The 9,860-nt window shown below is 46.0% G+C and overlaps 1 long non-coding RNA gene across 1 annotated transcript; it reads left to right on the forward strand.

The window, feature by feature from the left end:
- The first annotated feature begins 6,955 nt into the window (after window positions 1–6,955).
- LOC125943187 (uncharacterized) lies at window positions 6,956–8,163 on the forward strand. Its single transcript, XR_007465633.1, has 2 exons — window positions 6,956–7,448; window positions 7,485–8,163. It is a non-coding gene; the product is annotated as an uncharacterized LOC125943187 (long non-coding RNA).
- The last annotated feature ends 1,697 nt before the right edge of the window (window positions 8,164–9,860 follow it).

Raw genomic sequence — 9,860 nt, forward strand, 5'->3', positions numbered from 1 at the left:
AACTGCATGGTCTTTGTGCAAGTATGCCGTTTCGAAATCTGGTCCAAGTGAACGCCAAGTGGCTCACAAACTTCTGCAAATCCCGGCGGCATTTCTTTATGCTTAGGGAGCGAATAGTAACGAACGGAGCAGAATGACATACTCGTGCGATTTCTCAGCCCGCATGATCACTTATGGACACCTGCACGCGATCGCGTGTGGCTATGCAAGCAAAATTCTGCAGGAAGTATAAACGAGGTCACCAGGAAGAGACGTGCTTCCTCTTAGCATCAGACCACGTAAACTTCGTCACGCAAGGGGCGTTATCAGAGGGGCTTACCCGTCTGTGATTAAACGTCCCTTTGCCAACTTTTTTCGCGATAAATCTGACGCACTGTTCACTGAAGGAAGTATGGAAGCCGCAGTGATGCAATGAAAAGAAACCTTCTGCGAGTTCACTGGAATGTGCGAAATATTCGCCATTTTCTCCTAGAAAGGCACGTCACGCCACTCGATCCGTCTATATCGTCTGGCAACCTTTAGTAAAATTCAACGGCAACTGATGCCGCTGGCGTTATATTCGCACCGCATTCCGCATTACACCTTACACTGTAAGATATTTTGAGATGTTACATTTCGGGTTGTCTTCGCCTAATCACTGCATTATTTTGAGGGAACCCACGTACAAGTTGTTCAAATGACAACCTTGTGGAACTTATTGGCCACAATGGGTACGAGCGAAGAAACAAAACTTGACAGGTGTAACTTTAAGATTCAGCGGTGTGGGTTAGGGGGCAAACGTGGGTATCCGATATCCTAGTTGATACTAAGAGAATGAAGTGGAGTTGAGCAAGCCATGTAGTGCGCAGGGTACGTAACTGGTGGTCCATTAGTAACAGAATGGTTTCCAAGGGAAAGGAAGCGCAGTCGGCGATGGCAGATAATTAGGTGGTGCAATGCAATTCGGAAGTTTGCAGGCATAAGATGGAATCAGTTGGCACAAGACAGAGGTAACTGCAGATCGCTGGTAGACGTCTTCTTGATGCAGTGGACATACCTGTAAATAGGCGGCGGTGGCGGCGGCCCGCTTTAAAAAAACACATTTTTGCTCGAGTGCCGCCACACCTGCACCACCCACTGGACACGCTCATCAGGCTTATCTCCCAGAGTCTCCTCTACGAAGCATTCCTTTAGATGGGGAAATCTCAAGACAGAAGCTGAGGCGAATGGGCAAGACATTCCAGATTCGATTATTGTAACTGGCTACAGGAGAAACATAGGGTCGAACGATGTGCTGCTCCAGCAGTGAAGCTGTTAACGCCGACTATTCGAATTGCTTACAGGGTGGACGTGGCGCGCAAACAGCGCTGCACTCTGCGTCTCTCCTTAATACCATTATGTGTAAATAAACTCGCACGTCGAGCTATTTACCACAACTATATGAAGGGCTAGCCCCAGGCAGACCAAGATGGCAAGCACCTAACACTAGCTTCGCTCGCCGGACATCTCGCTGCAGCAAGGCTCCGGGGGCCGATCCTTCTTGCGGCTGCTGTTCGAAGCAATCTTATGACCTACTGCTTTGTTTGTTTGTTTCTTTCTTTGTTTCATTTATTGCTTTTCAGTTATATTGTGACGGCACTTATACAGACATTCGAGACGCATCGACACATTCTACTTACAAATTCTACTCCGGCGGCGGCTGCATATGGCGCGTCTGAGCGCGGCCGCGCGGGCCCTATCTTGAAAGCGATCTGAGATGTTACAGACTCTACGTGCGCCAATTGCTGATAGCTTCGTGCGTGCTGTGTTCTCGACCCTCAGTTCGCGTCGAAGCGAGAGGCAGCACGAAGGTCAATTCGCTCGCTGCTGCTGCAGCCCTTCCTCACGCCAGCGTTTTGACAGCGAGTGTCCGCGGTCACCAAGTGAGATGCGCTTATGTTAATTGCTTGTTAATTTAGTAAGCGAATGCGTACTCACACGTTTATACGGCTGATAAAACTACTATCCTTACTTCGTATAGCTATCTACTAATTTGCTATCGTAATTAATTATTTCGTCTTTCGGGCGAAACTGTGACGTTCTCCTTAAACGTGGCGTCCACTGTCGCAACCAATCCCCAAAACTGACCTCATCGGGGCGATTATTTCACCGAAACAATGCGAATTACATAACTTGCCGTTTATGCGTACACAGTTTGCTGCAAAATGAAAATATGCACCTTCATTTTATTATTCGTCAAAAATCGAACAACCGAACACTGCCTTTCAGAGACGCCAGGTGCCAAGGTAGCTGCCGTAATTTCACAAGTTTCCGTGCGTCACTTTGAATTGCATCTTAGCGCTATCAATTGTATTTAACTCCAGCCAAACAACGCCAGAAACTTTCGTGAAAATTATGCCTCATTTCTAATTCACTAGCACAAGTTTAGCGTTTTCACTTCAAATATGTGCATTGGTTAGAGATGTCCAATTACTCATTTAGTGAGGCGTTACAAATATAAGGTCAGAGAACGCAAGAAAAAAACACCATCACGACACACAGAACGCGCATTGCTTCTAATATTCCTTTATTTACACGTTCACATCAAGCCAGTGCACTCTGATATGTTCATCAGAATCATTAACTAATAAAAAAAGAAGTGTCACGGTTTGCGCACACACTCACTTGCAAGCGCCTACATTGAGAAAGACAGAACATATATACCACTTCGATAATGCTGGGGCACGCAAACGTGGCGTACTACAAGCAGCGAGTAGCTTAGCTGTCAGAAAACAGAATAATGACTGCGGGATATGACACAGCAGACGGGAAATTGCGCTCACTACACTACGCACAGAAAAAAGTACTAAAGATCATAATACTCAAACCTGCGTAATTAAACATGTAGAAAAAGTATAACTAGCGCTCGTGAGGGCAGCCTAAGCAGTCTACAATGCACGTGCCTTCTTTTGCTCGTATATTCAAAGCGGACTTGCGCGTTATACACACCACACATACCACTTCTAAAACAGAGGCAGTTGCATGACTAGTTGTTGGGACGATTTCACTGCAACGTGATCGAGAAAAGGGCCAACCAGAACAAGCTTCATTCCGTGATTTGAAAATAGCCTTGACGTGAGGTGATTAACGCAGCGGTCAAACAAGATGACTATAAAGAAACGTAACATGAAATGCGAGACACCCGTAATAACTACTCGACACGCAGCTGCGCTGACGGTATGCGAGTCAATTGGTTGCGATGCTAGCAACACATGAATTCCAATGAGATATTTTTTGTTGTGCTTTGATTTTTTTTTTTGGGGGGGGGGGGGAGGGAAAAGCTTAAAAAAAGAATATGGAAGCTCTAAACAGTTCATGCATGTCTGCTTAGTGCCCATAATAATAATAAAAACGTTAAAAAAAACGCGGGGGAAATGTGGGCAGACCTCAGCACTGGCGGATGTTCCACGGTATCCAAGGGTGCGTATGAACATCGCGAAGACACTTGGAGAGGAGGTATCGTCTTAGTAACACCAGTCTAACACTACAAAACAGCCACACGTACGTTCTGAACAATAGCGCTTAAGAAAACGTGCACTTGGTGTAAAAACGTCGCGTTTCAAAACGTACCAGTATTGCGGGAAAAGTCCATCACTTAGGGCTCGCGCGTATCGTGCCAAGGCGAGATGTTAGCAGAAGCAACAGCCCATCTAACGACACCCAGATCCAATTCACAAGTGGAATGACGAAAAGAAACAGCTTTAAAAAAGAGAGAGAGAGAGAGAAAGTTGCAATATTTTTGCCTTGTTGACAATAAGTTATACATTCTGCTTTGTTTTGGTTTGTTCCAGCCTAATTTCCCTCACTCCATTGCAGAGTACCAGACCGGAAACTCTATTTTGGTGAACGTTCCTTCCTCTGCTCCCTTTCTATTTTTTTATCTCTCTCTCCTTCTCTCTCTAGTGTTTTGTTTCTAGTGTATTTGACGGGTACTTTAGGCTAACGCATCTAATCTGGCGTAACTCGTTCAATCATTGCTTGCCTTTTTTTTTTCATGGCTTTATTTGTATCTCAGCAGCTGGAACCACCTCCTATACGAAAATTGTCACGAAAGCCGAAGTTATAGCATACCATATTTTTCTTTTCTTTCTTTATTTCTTTTTCTGTGGCGCAAGTAAATTTGAATTTGATGACAAAGCGGTTATCCCTCTATATATATATGTATATATAAACAAAAACAAAGGAAGAAAATAAGTTTCACGATGGAAATTTTCTTCCAAGACATTTGCTTCGCGTGACCTTTATAGTAGCGGTTGTTCCCAATGGCGTAAGAATATGGAAATATGGCACGGCGGTCCCCGGTGTAATTTGTTCCCGCTTATACGACGGACGACCAACGGACAAAGTTCAGGACGTGCCTAAGCCACCTAATGCGGTGATCCGCCTTCGTTGCACGCATTACCGTGATGTGCAAAAAAAAAAAAAAAAACAGTGGCCAAAACTAGGCTCGTACAAATTGCCGTTTCTCTTTACCTACTAACTTAAGCCTGGGTCGGTGTTCAAGGTTACATATTTAGGCATTTATTGTCCAGTGCAGAACTCGAAAAGATGCTGTCCGCGGAGAAGCATTTCAACACAAGTGATTTAGAGTAATAAAAAAAAGGAGAAAGAGCAATAAGGACACCGCAGCAGCATATGCTCGCTGATGTTCCAGTGTTTCGAGAGAATTGGAATGTGAGCAGGTGGCAAACGAGTTTCCTGAGAGTAAGAAGGTAAGTGTCGCGGCGAATAACTTTTGGTTGCACGTAAAACGACTGCTCGGCTTAAGTAAGCAACATGAGCACATAAAGGAATGTAAAAGAACAATGCGTTTGCACGGATGACTCAAAAGGTGACAACTATTCCCCTCCTTTTCTTAAGCTGGGGATACGGCTCCTTCCAAGAGAACAAAGGCGCCAATCAAAAACAGAAATACGAAGCGACAATTTGCTTTCTATGAAAGGTTTGTAGACTAATAGTAAAATGAAGTTACCTACGAGCTGAGGAAGAATGACAATGAATAAATTGGTGCTGGCAACACATGAATGCAGCAGAGAAAAAAAAATACTACGTAGCAACGATTTGTTACTTCGCATTGTCTATACTGTAGCCAACGCACAGTCGCACATCGGCAGAAACCTGCGCTTATGTCTGCCTCCTAGCCCTCAATCATACTGCTGCACCGGTCGTGGGCGGCTTATAGCACGTCATGGCTTTTAGAAATTACAGTTCATTTGCACGATTCAATTTGATATCTCCTTTGTGCAGCGCAGACCTACAGTCGCACAATTACCACATAGAAGTCTTGCTCATATACAAAAAAAAAAAAAGCTGAATTTAACTGCTGCCTTCTGCTTCGGGGCGGTGGCCAGTAGGTCGCAGTGCACAAACAGAATTTTCATACTTGTCCCTCCCTAGTTATGTAAGTCCAGAGACACGTCAAGGCCTGTTTGCCGTACGTACATCTCTTGTGACGGCACGCTAGCAAGCAAGCAAATAAAGAACAAAACAAAAAAACTGCTTTTGTGGAAAATAAACATTTACAAAGGCCATTGCGCCCTTTAAAGAATGTCTTTCCCAGATTACCTTCGTCTCGTCTTCGCTTTCTGCCACGCACCAGGGCGAACGCCGTCCCGGTCTACTACTGCACTAGCAAAGCTACGTTGTTACAGTTCTAACATTAAAGGGCGCGTCGACGTGGAACCTTCCAGAAAGGCGTTGTCGCATTGAGAGCGTCCCCTTGCTTCATATATAGGTTCCTTGTGCCTATAACGACACAATCATCGGAATCATCATCCCTTCTATTTGTGCGATGTGTAGTACGCACGTTATAGTATGCGTGCAGGCAGTGCTGTGAGCCATTCTCGCCGCCGAGTCCCACACCCCTCAAAAAAGAAAAAAAGGAAAAAGACGAAAGAAAGAAGTCCAGGAGATGTGCGAGCGACATGACTGCGAAAAGCAATGAGTGGCAGCTACAACGCCTGCTGGTGTGGTGTGCCGTTGGTGAGAATGTGCGAGAGTGATTTGCATGAGTGGAAGTGGCATAGTGACTAGTGAGTCTGCCGAGTTGTACACGGTGTTATCTATATGTTTTTTTTTTCTAAAACGCTTCATCATCGATGTCAATGCCTAAACTATAACGTAAATATACATCGTATAACAAACACATTACGCACGAAATAACGGTAAGAATAGCTAATTATAAAAATTATACAGAAATATCTAAGAAGTAAACAGGAAACAAAAATAGTTTTAGTTAACTGGAAGAAAAGTCCGTTACAAATAGCAGTGCTGCCAAGGAAATGCTCGCACGCGTCAGCACAACAACCAAAGCGCGTTCCTATAAATTAGAACGCTGTTTCTAGATTTAATTTGCTTTTTGCCCCTCTCAGCGCTGTCGGTAACGAGGTGTATTAGATAGTTGTATGTTTAGTGTGCGAAACAGAAATATAACGTTCAGAGTGCCTGAAGTTTATTAGGAGACCAGCTGCTACAATGGCAGCGCATCACCTGTCGTTGCGGCGATTTCCATACTTCTGTGCTTGCGCATTTAACTTAGAGTGCTTCGCTCGAGCGGCAGCGATGTGCAACTGAAGACTTCCGAAGAATAAACCTTCATCACGCGGAAAATAACCAGCGACAACGTCACAGCCGCATATGAGCGTCGAGCTGAACTGAAAAGCAAACCTATTTCTCCTCCTCCTGTTATATATATATATATATATATATATATATATATATATATATATATATATATATACTGCTCGGGAGCAACAGACTAGCACCTCGAGTAGTAAAGAAATTTGCAATGCGTATTCCAGAAAAAGTAGTTCGACAACGCCTAATTATTTATTCAAGGCCTTTCAAGCATTATCGTATGGAAACATGTCGCCTAACGTGAAGAGGGCCTATCCATTCACGCACCTACCTGCCTAAGCAATGCCGCAAACAGCCATCACCCTCTCCTATTTTGGTTTACCGAACTGCTCTCCATCGTGCCTATTTCCGCGGGGAACAGCTAACAGCTATAGTGGCATTTTAATACTAGCATTAATGAGAGGTACGACGGCCAGTTATTGCAGCCATTGCACAACCCTAGTGATATCATAAGCATTATGAGCAGAAACCTGTTAGATAGCCTCGTGCGGTACCGATCGCGGTACCGATAATTTAAAACGTATGAAGAAACTACCGCAGTTTTCATGGACGCAGGCAGCACCGTCGCTTCCACCGTTCCTTCCGACCAGTTTCTTCCGCTTAACTTCCTTCAAATGGAATTGACGTGCTGACACCTGGGTTGCTGCAATGTGCCACGAGGGATCCAGTGAGAACGCAAGAGAGGCTACCTTTTGCTGATATCATGCCGCGAACGCCGGGCTGTGCAATTCGCACGCGAAGTGGTTTCACTTCCAGGCTTAACAGAAAGCATGGCTACGGTGTCAAACAGCACAGTTTAGGGCACTTCGTTCTTTAAGGCCAACTGGAAGTACTACCACTTTTGGATGCCGGCAGTCGACGTTACAGCACCGCTCTCCCTCGTTGCTTCGAATCGTTGCCGCAGCGCGTCGTCGTTGTAGTACGTAATGAGGCTATCTGCCCCTCGCTCGCTCGCGCGCATCCTTTCATGAAGATGGCGACATTACACTGATGACAGTTCTCGCTTTGAGGACAATCAGAGCGAGCATTTCGTTTCCTTACATCTCTGCGCCATATCGGAACCATTGCGGTGTTTAAGAGTCTCAATGTTCCAGCACGCTAGTGCCTGGCGCAGAATTGGTGGCGATAACTTTCGTTTCCTTCTGCTGCCAAGGACCACGGCTAGTTCAACAAACAAAACTATCGCAAACGACCCCCGTGCCACTAAGTTCTGCAAGCATTCATCCGCTCTACCTCAGCAGGCAGTGACCGAAGCGCTATGAATCGAACAGGTCTCAGTGGGCTTAAGTGAAGGTGCCTATCATAAGAAAACGAAAGCCTATCGTAAGGAAATGCAAGCTTCTCTTTCGGATATTCGCCACTGCCCGCGACTTCACATATACCTTCTGCACATTCAGGTCATGCGACACCATCCAGCCCATCGTCGCGCACGGCTGCGGATTAAATTTTCCAATAGGTGAAAACTACAGAGGCTGCGAAAGGAGATGGCAGGGATGCGTATAGAAAATAACTGGCGCTGCTATTACAAACGAACGATTCGGAGAAAAAGGCAGCCGTCTGTCCTCGCCATTGCGACTTCTAATATACAACCTCGAAACCTCGTCTGTCAAGTATACGCGCGCAGTCCTTGGTACACGAGGTTCCCTACAAGGTGACGCGCACTCTCTTTAAAGCTTGCGAATCGACATGTTTTTCCAACACAGAGGAAGCGCACAAAAGCAGATAACGACACCTTCAACAGTCACACGTAATGCCCGTGGAGCTTTGCTGGGGGCTGCGCGCTATATAATCTGACTGTGCTGGTGCAAGAAGCGAATGTTACCTGGCAAAAAGTAAAATTATTTCAGCAACTTCAGCCAAGCATACAGCATTGTCTGAAAACGTGCGCACTTTCCTCTATCGTTTTGATTTCCCGCTTTCCTGAACGCGAACATTACCGTGTCACCAGAGCTACGGATGCTGTCGGCAGTCTTTCTATGTCGGAAAGTGATGCTTGCTCTGCAGTAGAGACAACCTTGTCAGAAGCTCTCCAACTGGCCAGGCGGCGGTGGGGTCTTCTAGTACTGGGTCGTAAGAATCATGCCTTCCTTATTGCACCTCATAGAGCGCTTTCTGGAGAGCCAATTTATACAAAAAGAGGTGAAAAAAAAAAACATGTTGCAAGTATAATAGCCCACGGGAGTGCCACGCAAAACGTCGGCTACCGTAGCAACGAAATCAGCTTTCACATCACTATCCCAATTTAAAGACGGCATATAGAGCTCTGGCAACATCGCCTGCACGCAGAAAATCATTCGATTACCGTGCACATAAAAAAAAGAAAGGATAAAGAAATATGCTGCGTGTACCAGCAGCCGACTGCGGTGCCACGTGCGAACATTTCAGTAGAGGTTGTGAATTCGCGACAAAACCGCGACGAAATCGTGCAGCGCGAGCAAACATCGCCGTAACAAAGATTAAGACATCGGCCGCAGGAGTATCGATGCCACGAGGCCCGCGACGAGTACAGCGAGCACCGGCGCGCTCTCTCGCGAGGAGGCGCTGGTGAGCTTGCTGTGTTGGGGCACGCCCACTTGGATGGGCTCCTTGGAAGTCTTGTACGGTGGGCTCATCTCGATCTGGCCAGCTGCGAATCGAGAGAAAAAAAAAGAAAACAAATGGGAACAAGTGATGAGTGACGATTGTGTCATGAACGCTGGAATGCCACCATCAAATTTTGAGGAAGCTTAAGCTTCGCCTTTAAGAGTGGAACGCGATAGCAATTAAAGATCCCTGGCTGCTTATCAGGCTTCCCGGTAACTGCAGCGTTCTTTTTTCTCTAACTTCGCCTCCGCATGCGGCTGCCGAGGAGGCGAGCGCCATCTGGATGGTATTTTTACCATCTGGATGGTAAAAGGGGCTTGTGTTTGAGTTTCCGCGTAAGAGATTTATGTTTTCCCGTATATTCAAATTACAATCCGACGCTATCACGTCTGTAGGTCGCGGTTACGTCGTACTTTACGATTTTTTCTGACGCATTTTACTTTGAGAAATTTCATTAGTTCACCAGCGCCTCTGCGCCACGCGGAGGGCCTGCGTGGTCGGCGTGGTTCGACACGCAGGCCGGTGTAGTTCGGGATCATTTTCTTGGCCACGGACACCGACGCCGACGCCGGATTTTCTACGACACGGGGCCTTTCAGACTATCGCGTTAATATTTCCATATG

Source organism: Dermacentor silvarum, chromosome 2, assembly GCF_013339745.2.
Source record: "Dermacentor silvarum isolate Dsil-2018 chromosome 2, BIME_Dsil_1.4, whole genome shotgun sequence".
In the NCBI taxonomy this organism is placed as follows: Eukaryota; Metazoa; Arthropoda; class Arachnida; order Ixodida; family Ixodidae; genus Dermacentor; species Dermacentor silvarum.